At 40.5% G+C, this 12,397-nt stretch overlaps 1 protein-coding gene across 1 annotated transcript in view; it reads left to right on the forward strand.

Moving 5' to 3' along the window:
- The window catches only part of insra (insulin receptor a), a 53,053-nt gene that overhangs the window by 16,176 nt on the left and 24,480 nt on the right, over nt 1-12,397 (forward strand). The gene's annotated exons all lie outside the window — the stretch shown is intronic.

Here is a 12,397-nt window from a genome sequence, read left to right on the forward strand (position 1 = left end):
AGATTCAGGTCTTTGTTATACTGGTGACAATAAAGTAAATGATAATGGGCCATATTGTCCCTGCTGGTTCTCCATCGTACTGTAACTGGTATGACTGTGAAACATAAATTAAAATGTACTTATTTGAAAATAAAAATGTACTTTAAAAGTCTGAACTTTGACCTGATGAACCGTGCAGAAACCCTGCTGGAATAAAAACAGCCGATAATCAAATCAGGCTTGTGTTTGTTCTCTTTGTGGAGCAGTTTCTGTTGCGGACCCTTTACTGAGCTCAGGGCAATATACAATAAATGAGCATTTATTTCCCAGGTGGCCAGTATTTTACACTCATTATTAAAACTGATCTTAATTATCTACCCTCTGCCAGAGATGAGACAGTCCTCCCCCTCCTCCTCATCCTCCTCAGCCACCACAGCAGCTTTCACCAGTGTTTAGATCTGTCACATATTTAACAAGCTCCCAGAAGATGGAGAACGGCTCTGAGCAGACACCTTAGCCTCCGATTGATTTGGCACTCTCTACACTTGCGTTTGTGCGTCTGTGGGCAAAGGGCGGATGCTTGTTCGTTTGATGCAGGCTGCCGCAATTGGGTTATAGCCATGAATCACATTAGAGCCAGGTCAGGTGAGGACCCGGTGCCAGACCATTGATATGAAGATCCTAAATTTACTCTTGGCTCACATCACATACATCTGTCCACCAATCACAAGATGGAGTTGGAGATTTGTCAGGGTCAGTGTGTGTATGTGAGTAAGGGCAGCACAGACATGGACTATAAATCACACAGGGGACATAACCTCTGTGAGTGTGTGTGCAGACACAGTGGACGGCTATTGTTTAGTCTTGCTGCTAGGAAACGGGAGAGTAACACTGTGGTGTAATCGTGGATATGAACACATCAGTCATTCACCGGGGCCCGTATCGGAAGGAAAAGCGAGGTCACTAGTCACTACGGAGGTGAGGAAGGGTGAGGGGAGGGGAGGGGGTCCCGCTTCACCGTTGACCTCGGCTCTCCTCTACCGTCGACCTTGTTGCGGCTCCCACACACAACGGCCGACGCTGGCGCCAACCGCGATCCTTTTTCACTCCAAACAATGGCGGTCGTAGAAGTTCACGGAGTGCTCTTCCCAATTGTTTCCTGTCTTTGTTGATCTGCTTCCTCTCCGAGGTTATGAATGGACACGCAGGCCTAGAGTGCGCCCTCGGTAGCAGCAGACACTTTTATGAGACCAAAATACTGATGGGTGACCCGTGGAGGTCAGCAAGGCAGGAAGGAGGACAAACTTAGCTGCTAGTAAATCTGTCTGTGGGGAAATAGGAGGATATTGTTACTGGACTTTATTATTTTGAGATGGAAGCAACCCTTCCCGTGACAAAATGTCGAAGAAACTGCAGCTTTATTATATTGTCTTTTTCTTTTTTTCTTTTTTTTTTGGTATAAGGACTCTGCTCTTCTGTGTCTCTCTGACATGTTGAAGCCTGGTGCAAGCCAATCTCAACAACCTGATGAGGCTTTATGTATTCATTGCCTCAAGCACTGCCTCTATGAACACAGGCAACACTGGCTTTCAAACACATGAACTGTGTTTGAAAGCCAAGCCAGCCTTGTCCTTCTCCCATCACATGAATCATTCCTACTGTTTCTATTTTTGTTCGAGGCCCCCGTTCGTTCCTCTATCGTCTATACAATATTCAACCTTAAAGCTTAAATCCACAGCTTTCTGCACAACAGTGGTGAGAAGTAAATTAAATTGCGTTCACACTAAAACAAAGGTGGTAGAAAATGTAGACTCGTGTGCAAAAGACATTAAATCCTTGCTGAGCGTTAACAGCTGTTCCACTGAATGAAAATACCTTCAAAGCTCCTGATTCGACAAACTTACTTGGTCTTTCTCACAACGTGCAAAACGCATTCGCTGTCGCATGTCGTCAATACTGACTGCTGTGATTTTATTACATCTATTGTCTCACAGAGAATTAGACCAAATGTCGTCCAAACACAATAAATACTGCACATGCACATATGGCCAATGTGTTTATTACAAGGTATTGGACATAGATTTTCTTATTAGACTGTATGTTTTTCTGTCCAAAAGAAGCATTACAAACCCTGGCATCATGTTCAAATTCCTTTCCTTTCTTTATTTGTTTCCACTGCGCAAACATTTTGCTCAATTCATCTGTGAGCTATTTGTCTCTCATTTTTTGGTTTCTTTGCTGGCCTCAGATAGAGGAGCTTCCTCTTTTTTTTTAATGTCTGGAGCAGAAAATTGTAAAAAGTTTCAGAACCAGGGTCACAAAGAGCTACAAAGAGAAGAAATGTTTCTGTGAAAATTCTCAGTCATCCAGATCATGGTTATCCAAGAAGCTGAAGTGAGGGCAACTGGACCTTTTCCTGGAAAAAAAAATTGTAGATAAACATTTCACAAAGGCGAGTGAAAATTGTCAAGGAATAAGAACACATCAGGGTGGAGAAGCATCAATAAAATCATCTTGAGCTCAGCAGAGCTGTGTTGAAAACAAAAGAAAGAAAGAAAGAAAGAAAATAAAGTTGCAGAACTGAAGCTTATGTTTGTTTGAATTGGCCACAGCAAAACTTGAAACACAAACCAACTTTATGTTTTACCCAGCACTCATGTTATGCAGTAGATTACAGCACATGACACAACAAAAACGGCACAAAATACTTCACTTTTTTTTGTTAAATTCTCGCCCCTTTGACCTAATTTCTACCACAAAAGTTTGCTTTGTAATCAGGCACGAAAAGAGGAAAAAAGGAACCAGACAAGATCAGACAACTGTGTACAAGTCATAAAAATCTGCCCTCCTTTTTTTCCCAACCTTGACTATCTTCCCTCTTCATGGTTCAGTATGTAGAGACTTATTCTGGTATCCTTAAGACCCCCCTGCACACACACACACACACACACACACACACAGTCCTTTCCTTTGAGCTGACTTAACTGCTCTGGCACTCAGTCTTGTGGAGCTGCACCCTGCGAACCCTCGCCGTTCAGCTACTGGACCCATTCCCATGGAATCCCAGACATTTCAGGCATTTGTTAAAGCTGGGCCGACAGGCGTTTCTTCACCGCTGTACACGCTCACACTCACTATAGCCATCCAGTTTACAGCATCTCACTGCTGTTATGCTGTTGGTTTAATCAGACTCATAGGGTTTTTTTTAAATCTACTCTTACAACTTTGAACCAGATGTTTTATCAGTTTGTTTTGTCATTTTTCTATTAAATAAGGTTTGTTTGATTTTGGGTAAATATTTTTTGTGTTGTCATGGCAATCTATTGTACCTGTACTGATTTTTTTTTTTTCTCCCACTGTCTGTTGGCCGGCGATGTGTGTGCGTGTGCTTCAGTACAAAATATCACTGTTGTCCAATATCATAACACCTCACACTACAAAATGGAACTGATGCGTGAAGCCTTAATATTGTTTCTTTGTACTCAAGGCTGCAAGTGAATGAAGACATGAAAACCATCACGTCATGGTTCCTGAAAATGGTATTCAGGGACTCAGATGTGATAGATTTAGGTACTTTGGTGCCTTAAAGATTTTTTTTACTGCACTCCAAGGACACAAGATTTCTGTTTGTGTGATAGCACCAGCGTTTCCCATACACAGTCTGAACTTGGGGCGTGTCCCCGTGTAGATTAAGATCTTCCCAGATAGATAAAATCACATGATTGCAACTTCGGTAAATCTTTCATTTGAATCTGAAATTTCACTCTTTTCAAACCAGCAAATTTTTGCTCACACACCTGTCTAAGTTGCGTTAGTGTGGACGAGAGGCTTTTCTGTGTGCAGCTGCTTAGCTACCGTTTACTAGTAATCTGCATGTGAGGCGTTTAGGGGATGTGGATGTCGTAGCTACAGAGAATAACCTTGGCCAAACTTTGCCCCTAAACTGTGTAATCTGTGGTCCTTCTGCATCGATTTTGATCCTTTTTTTTAAACTGTCCGTCATGAGTCCAGCAGTGTTTCATGAGTGTGATGCCAAACCAGTGGAGTTGTCTAAATGGATCTCTTGTCTTGGCCTTGGTCATGTTTACTTCTCGCTTTTTCGTTTTATTCTACATAACTTTTTGTTGGTACTGTTGGAACTATTTCTATCCAGAGCTACAAATCCTATAGCTTCCTTCTTGTGTCCTTTAAAAAAATAATATAACTATAAATAAGAAATCTAATGTCAGAGAAATAAAGACTTCAGAAGCCCACTTACCGTTCACTCTGTCCTAGAAACTCAAATTTCCTACAGAAGTGGATTAAGGACCTTCCTGTGTAACTCAGGTATTGCGATCACCCTCTCCCTGCTCATATTTCTTAATTATGTCTGTGAACTGCTGCACTTTAAGTAAGACGATTAATAATGTTGGTTAAAATTAAAACTTTTAAGCAGCCAAACCTTGGTGTGATGTTGCATTAATGACACAAATGCTTTTGATGTCATAATAAGTAGTTTAGGTCAACCACAGAGGTAGTCATTGTCTCAGTCTGACACTGAGCCCCTGGAAGGAAATGAAGATTCAAGGCTGTGGTGTGCGTCACTTGCCTGTCAAACAGGCAGTGTAATTGCCCATCAATGAGTGCACAGTGTTTATCATTTCTATTCCGGACAAACTGGATATCCTGCCTTCAGATGACAGTGGTAGCAGGGCGACATTAAAAACAAAAAGTGCTTTCCCATGTTGTTTGTGTGTTTTTGTCCTATTAACGGAGGCCGAGGCCGGTTAATGAAATTGTTTACGGTTCCTGTTGCTGCCTGAATTGTCTCAGCCGAGCATCGCTGCTGCTGAGTCAGACCAGCTGACAGAGGGGCCACCGGGAAAAAAATGAGACAAATAATCCCAGGTCATTAGCTGCTGATTTTCTGTCACACTTAGGCCACGATATTAATCTTTTTCCTTGACGCATTAAACTTAGCTTTAATTTGAATTCGATTGATCATGGGTGGTTTCTGTGTCAGACACTCATCTGTATTTTCATGCATGATTGAACATTTAGACGTCACAGTATTTAATTTCCTGTCCCGACTGATAATGTGCCTCGAGTTTTCTATGTCTGACAGGACCAAATCAACCAAATAAGGTTTAGAATTGACACCTGTTCATGCCGTTCTTAGGATTGTTCTGTCAGTTTTTCTTTAAAAAAAAACAAAAAAGAAAAGTGACACAGCTCAGATGAGGCGAATCTCAGCCCTTCATCTGTCTTCTCTTGTTTAAGGGCTGACGCTGACTATTAGTTTCATTATCGATTAATTTGTCAGTTATTTTTATCATGATGAAATGTCCAAAACTAGTAATAAACACCTATCACAGCTTCACAGAGCCCAAGGTAATATCTCTAAATCTCCAACCAATAGCTCAAAGGTACTTTTCATTTACATAATTTACAGTGATACAGAGCTGCAACCAACAATGTCCCAGAGCCAAAAGTAGCATATTTAATGTCTTGTTTAGTCTGACCAACAGTTCAAACCCCAAAGATGTTTGGTTTACCAGTGATACTCATATAATACAAAGAAAAACCAGCAAATGCTCATGTTTGAGAAGCTGAAACAAGCAAATGTTAAAGACTTCTGCTTGGAAAATTACTAATCATTTCAGCTCTACAATAATTTAAAACAACAGTGAAGAACAAACGTTCACATTTTCAGATGCTGGAAACCGAGTGTATTTCTGTGTGATAAATGACTTGATTGATGAAAAATGTTGAGTAAATCAACAAATTGTTTCAGCTCTGCTTTGTAGTCAGCTGTTTTCACTTCTTAATAAATGTTTCCCTTCATGTCTCCAGGCCTTCCAAACAGCTGTGCAGCTTTTTTCTTATCATCGGGCCGAGTTTGGTTGTTTGTACTGATAAATATTTGATGATAGGTAATTATCCTCAACTCATATAAAACACAAACTCAAACATGTGAAATGTTCATCTAGTTTGTCTTCAGTCAACAAAGCCTGGGGCTTCCTGAGTCATAACAAAGTAATTAATTTATTGTGTAATTAAACATTGTCAGGCGTCGGTCAGTTATTTGTTTTTATTGAGAATTTAACATTGTATCGTTCACTCCTGTCTATGCAGGACTCTTTTCAAAGTCAACACCTCAATTTAAATGTCACTCACGCGATGAACTGATTCATTTGAATTTTATTTCCCGCCATCCATCCATCTTCATTTGTTGCCGTCTCATTCTTATTGATGGTATAGACGGAGCTGCAGTAGGTAGAGACATGTTTGGAAGTAGAATTGGGGACAATGTGCATGTGTATGTATATTAAACATTTGTTCCCCACTAATAGAGAGGAAAGAGACAATGTGCTAAGGGCTCCTGTACATGGACTTGTAGGTTCCTTATATAGCAGCCTAATGAATGCCAGGTTTTCTGTGTTTTCAGTGTCTGTCATTCGATTCATTTGGCAAAAAAAAAAGGTTAAAAATTTTTTTACTTAAGTCCAAAAACCATCTGGTAGAAAAATACAACGTAACGGATTCTACCAAGCAGGATAAATAATCACTTCTGATTGTTTACTGAATGCATTTAAAAAACATTGTTGCAGTGAATGAAGTGAAGGTTCAGCCCCTGCTGCATATACAGGTGGGTGAACTTGCACCAGCACGTCTGTTATAACAAAACTTTCGTGTGTTCAACAGACACAAAAGAAGTAGCCAGTTGGGAACAACTGTTAGAAAGCAGAAACACCGTAAATCAATTGGTATTTATTGTACAAGCTTGAATTTGCATGTGTACCAAAAAATTCCCCAAGTGCGTAAAACAGGTGTATGCAGATGTCTTAATGGGCAGTAACCACTGGTTGTTTCACTTGGATTGTCTCTTATACATCTCCTACTGAGACAGTTAGTTGATTAAGCACTTAATTGCTTGACAGAAAGTTTGGTTTTGTGATTTATGTTATATTAGAAAATTTAATATATTTTGGTTTTAGATGTCACCTCAGCCTCTTGGAACTTTTGATTCATGCATCTGATGGACTGTAATGATTATTCATAAATTAATTATTCTAAAATGACAAGAGTAAGTAGAAATTGTATTCACATTGCTCTGTGTCAGTTAAAGGGGATTTAGATTGATTAGAAAGGATTCTCTTATCTAATTTCATACACTTACTGCATGAGTGAATTAGGTTTGTGCCTTTTTCTTTTTGCCTTTCCTATAATTCATGCATGACCTCATCATCCCTAAATATCCGGTCAGCTGTACCAAGCAGCGAGTGCCAAGCAATCCATGTCACACTTGAGACATATATCAAACTTGATCGTTTATTCTGTCCTCAAGTTGCTGCTCTGACAGAAATCAGTGTGTGGAAACATTAAAAGATCACCATTTTCAAAAGCTTTTTATTTGTTCTTACATGGATTCTTCTCTTCTGGGCTTTCAGCAAAAAACTTTCTTTTATAAGAAACTAAGTACTACCCTTGTCATAGCCGTGGAATTTTAATCACCAACCAGCGCACCGCTACAGTCTTGTTTGGCATTTTCTGGGGTCTAATATGATCTCAACACAAAACGCCTGAATCTGCTCTTGTTTCATCGCTCCCTTAAAAGGAACCTGGAAAAACTCACCACTAAATGATTTTAGGGAGGATTGCGGTTGATGAAAAGTACAGAGGCTCTTAATTTTAGGCAGAAATCCCTGAGTTTTCAGGGCACAGTGTAGTTTGGTACTGTCCTCGTCACTCATATGAACACATCACTAACTGCTTACTGACATGCCTTTTAATGTTGGTAGAAACAACAAAGACGGGAATCTCTTTGCACAGTTTGTGTGGTGGTTGCAGAACAGCAGACAAGGAGCTGTTGTGAACTGTGTGAGTCATTCCTCACGAGCGATGTGGATTCCTTCTGCCTTGTTGACACCCCACGTTGTCGGAGCTTGGCGTTGGCTGGCAGGCTGCGCGGATCTGTTTCCTCACCTCCTCTTTTCCAGAGCTGGCATCCACCCCTGACAGGGTGTATTCGTCTCTGTCAGGCCTGGAGTAGTGTTGGGTTGTTGTTGTTGTCCATTTCGGGCTTTGAGGATTGAGCATCTTCTTGTGTGGTTCTGCACCCAATCCCCCCGTCTGAGTGAAACCTCTTCTAATGAGATAAAGTCCTGCCCGCACTTTACACAAACTGCATGACAAGAGATCAGACAGGCCCTGACCAGTGTGCCAGAGAAAACGCTGTAACAAGGAAAAAGAGTTCAGACACACATTCAGCCTCAAGACTTAAAAAAAAAAGCTGTATCCAGTCACGAACAGACCTAAGTCCAACTGTCAACCTAGCACTTGCCTCCCAAAAAAAAAAAAAAAAACCCTTGGTTTATTGTTGTCAAATGATTTTACTTTGCACAAATAGAAGATAAGAAGTGGAGATGCTGACAAGACCTAACTCAAACTGAGCAGAACTAATTGACACAGATCTAAGTGAGAAAAGACCTCTGCTCTTTGTGAACTTTGTTAGCTGCAGGGTCTGTAATAGTAATGATAATGATAAAGAAACTGGGGCCTGTATTTAGAGATTTGCATGTTGTTAAGGAAAGAATGACAAACTCCCCAGAAACTGCCTCCTCAGCGTCCCCCTCGCTCTGGGGGATCAAAGATGGCTTGGGGTGGCCCCACGCTCAAAGGTCCTCAGGGTCTCAACCCTGAAAGCATTTTTGACAAGCACACAAGAAACAAGTCTATCTCCTTCAGTGTGGTCACTCTTTTTATTATAAAAGCTGCTGTGATGTCTAATTGTGAATAATGCAACTAATTTAGGATCAACCACCAGCATTGATTTTAACCTACGTCAGTAGGTTGGCAAACTGAAGTGTGCAAATCTTTTGGACAGTGAGTGGTTTGTTTTGGTGCTTCATGAAAGTGGTTGCCTGCTTGTTCTCTCAGGTGGCACTCAGCGCATGTCTGAAGCTTGACATCAGTCACTGAAATGGACTGACCCACATTAACCTCTGATTTTTTTCCCCCTAAAAGTCTGCACCCACTGGTCACTCTGTTTAAGCATCAGACATGTAACATTTAAATCTAAACAAGGGCTGCAGCTAACAGTTATTTCTATTATTTTTTCAATTACTCCTTGATCAGCCATTTCAGAATCAGAAAAACATTATTGATCCCTGTAGGGGAATTGCTTTGTTACAATTCCTCAATTCTCAATTAAGAAAGAGGAAGTAAAAGTAAAACTAAAATAACTAAAATAGTTATGTTATGTTATATAATAAATACACAGTAAATGAATAGAAAAATAATGTGTGAGGTAGAATCACATTATGGACAAAAGTGCATAGATGTGCAAAGTAGAGAAATAGTAATTCAATAGTAAATGAACTGTGGCCAAAGATAAACTGAATGAGTGTGTACTCTGTACTGTGGATCAACAATTTATTCTATTAAAAGTGTAAAATGGCCATAACATGTTCGACCAACAGCCCAAAACCCAAAGATATTCCATTTGAAATTATATAAAACACAGAAAAGTAGAAAATTGTTACATTTAAGAAGCTGGAACCAGCAGATATTTTGCACTTTTTAATGATTAAAGCAATTACCATTATGGTTGTTAATTTTCAACTAATCCATCAATAAACCAATCATTTCAGTTCAGTTTAAACCAAATGAAAACTGCAATGTAGTTAATTGTTGAGCCTATGAAATGTCAAATAAAAAGTGAAATGAGAGCCAAAGTTGAGGTTTTTTGTGTCTTGTTTTATCTGAGCAACAATACAAAAACACAAAATAACAAATTTACAATGATGCAAAACAGAAAAGCAGAAAATATGCACATTTAAGACATGGCAAACACTGAAAACTTGATCTGTATGGAAATTTTTCAGTTATTCCTGGGCCGTTGAAGTCTGTAAAAACTCGTAATGAGTTGAAGACATGATGAGGCATGATTCGTCACCCGAGGCACAGAGCTGTTCAGCACAGTACTGACACACATAACACGATTGTCTGAGCAGGAGTTTGAACCCGTTACTTCACAAAGCACCACGCTTCTCTCGAAAAGGGACTGATGAATACAAATTCAGAGGTTCTGTGTTCTTCTTTTAGTCCACCGAAGATTTATATGCACGAGAAAAAAGAAACCAGAAGTGCTTAAGTACTGCTTGTGCTTTAGATCTGTATAAAAGCAGCCGATTTGTGGTGGTGAGAAGACTGAAAGAGCAGTGCAGTACAGCCCCAGCCTGTTACTATGTGGCTCTTGTGTTGTTTTTTTTTTTTTTTTTTTTTTTTTTGCATACCTCTAACTGCTGCTCCTGCTGCTGGCTGGGGAGAGAAGAGAAGAGGGGGATAGGAGAGGAGAGGAGGGACACAAAGGGTTAAACTGTGCGCCTCTCTTCCTTGGAGATGGGAGAGGCCATTTGAATGGCTAGCTTCTACAGCTAGCCAACACATTGGCTAAGGCTGAGGGTGGATCTGCTGCTGGGCCTGTGCTGCGGCATGGAGCCCTGCTGCAGGATCAGGAGTCAGCGAGATCAGACAGCAAAGCTTTTGTGTGTGCGTGTGTGTGTGTGTGTGCGCATTTGAGGAAAAATTGAAGGGCAGCTTTTGAAATTCACTTTAGGGGTGGAAGGAAAAAGAGATGATTTTTTTGTTGTTGTTTTTCAGTGTGGAAATCATCATCTGTGTGTTTGTTTGTAAATCCCATTGTGAGAGCAGATTATTGAGGCTGGTGGACTGACGCAGATAAAAGGTGGTTATATCATTTGTTTTTCTAGCAGTGTGTGCCCCCTTTAGCTTCCCCCTCTCACTGCCATTCTCATGTTGCTGCTGCCCTCCCCAAACATACACTCTTCATTTGCTTCAAGAGTCCGGCTCTGTTAATGTGAGAGGACAGGGAGTCCATGTTGTTTTGTTCGTTTAAGGGCTGACCTCATGACACTAATGAAGCCAAGCAGTTTTGGACACATATTTACTGAGTCATGCTTAAGCAAAAGAGAGCTGCAAAGAATAACTGATTATTGAGATTCACCGTCTCTTATAATTGGAAGTACAGCACCCAAACGTCAAATGCGGCCTTTCTTTTAGGTGGCTAAATGTTTGTTCAGACCCGTAAAAGACACACATGCTCACATATTTACGATCTGACCTGTGGCCCGCCCTGAACCTCGGTGACTCATTATCTCCCGTGCTGCTGAACGATCTTAATCTGGCTCTCGTTGATGAGAAGCTAATCTCAGCAGGTGGGTCAGCCCGCTGTATTTACCTCTGAGAAGCCTCACACTTGTCCTTGCACCTACAATGGGACAACAACACGTGCATAAACTGTGGTTTACTCAAACACACGCACACACACCTGCCAGTATTGAGACTCTGTTACGTAACATGCTTATTTACAAGCGAGCACACATGCAGACGTATGCATAAACAGCCCACCTACAAACTCGCGTATTTGTGCTTAGTTGATCATGTTTATGCCCCAGAAACATCACCGAACATTTGTTTGTGTTTGTGTGACTGTCAGGACACTGTATCCTTCTGTCAGTGTTTATTTCTTAGGCCTGTTCACAAGGAGCTTGTGTGTCCATGTTGCTAGAAAGAGGCTTGTGCTTTAGTTTTGTTCAGCTACTTTAGACATGGTTTACATTGCTTATACCCTTGGTTTTGCAGCCAAGGAGCTTAGAAGTTCATCAGTGTTTGTCATGTATCATTGTAACGATGTGAGAATATTCCGATATTATCAATTGTGACACAGCTCCGTACAACACCTGCATCAACTGTACGGCTCCAACCAAGGATTATTTTCATCAGTTTTGATTACAGTTTTGGGAGATACGAAAAGATAGGGATATAAAGTAGATATAAATGTAATTTATTTGAATAAAGTCTTCTTAATGGAAAAACTGACTGAAAAATGGGGGAAATAGATATTTGTAGAAGTCTCAAAATCTGTTCAGAGCTGCAAATAAATCCAGTGGGACCACAGGAATGATAGGAAAAAAGTATTTTTAAATTTATTTTCTGTTGATTCTGCACTGATTGACTAGACACAACATGGAATTTTCCATATCCAAACAGATGTTGTGATTTATTCTTATCAGAAGAAGGTCTTCTTGTCTTGTCATGATGTTATGTGGATTGATGCCCAGCTCTTGTGTAATAGCTCTTGCCCAACATACAGTACTGTTTTCTTATTTCATTAAATGAGCTTCAAATGTACAAAGCCTCCATAACAAGAAGAACGAAACCAAGCAAAGCTGAACTTTGCACGTGTCTCACTTGCAAAGTACGCTTGAAATGCCAGTTTTTCTTCTCCTCTATGTCTCACTTTCACCAAGCCGTCTGGAGAAGTGCCTGTCTTTTGTCAACGAGTGTTGGATCCCTGCTGTTTGTGTTCAGTGAGCTCGTTGGCCAATGGCAGATGGTCCTCTGGGCTGCTGAC

This window comes from Lates calcarifer, linkage group LG4 (assembly GCF_001640805.2).
Source record: "Lates calcarifer isolate ASB-BC8 linkage group LG4, TLL_Latcal_v3, whole genome shotgun sequence".
NCBI classification, from domain to species: domain Eukaryota; kingdom Metazoa; phylum Chordata; class Actinopteri; family Centropomidae; genus Lates; species Lates calcarifer.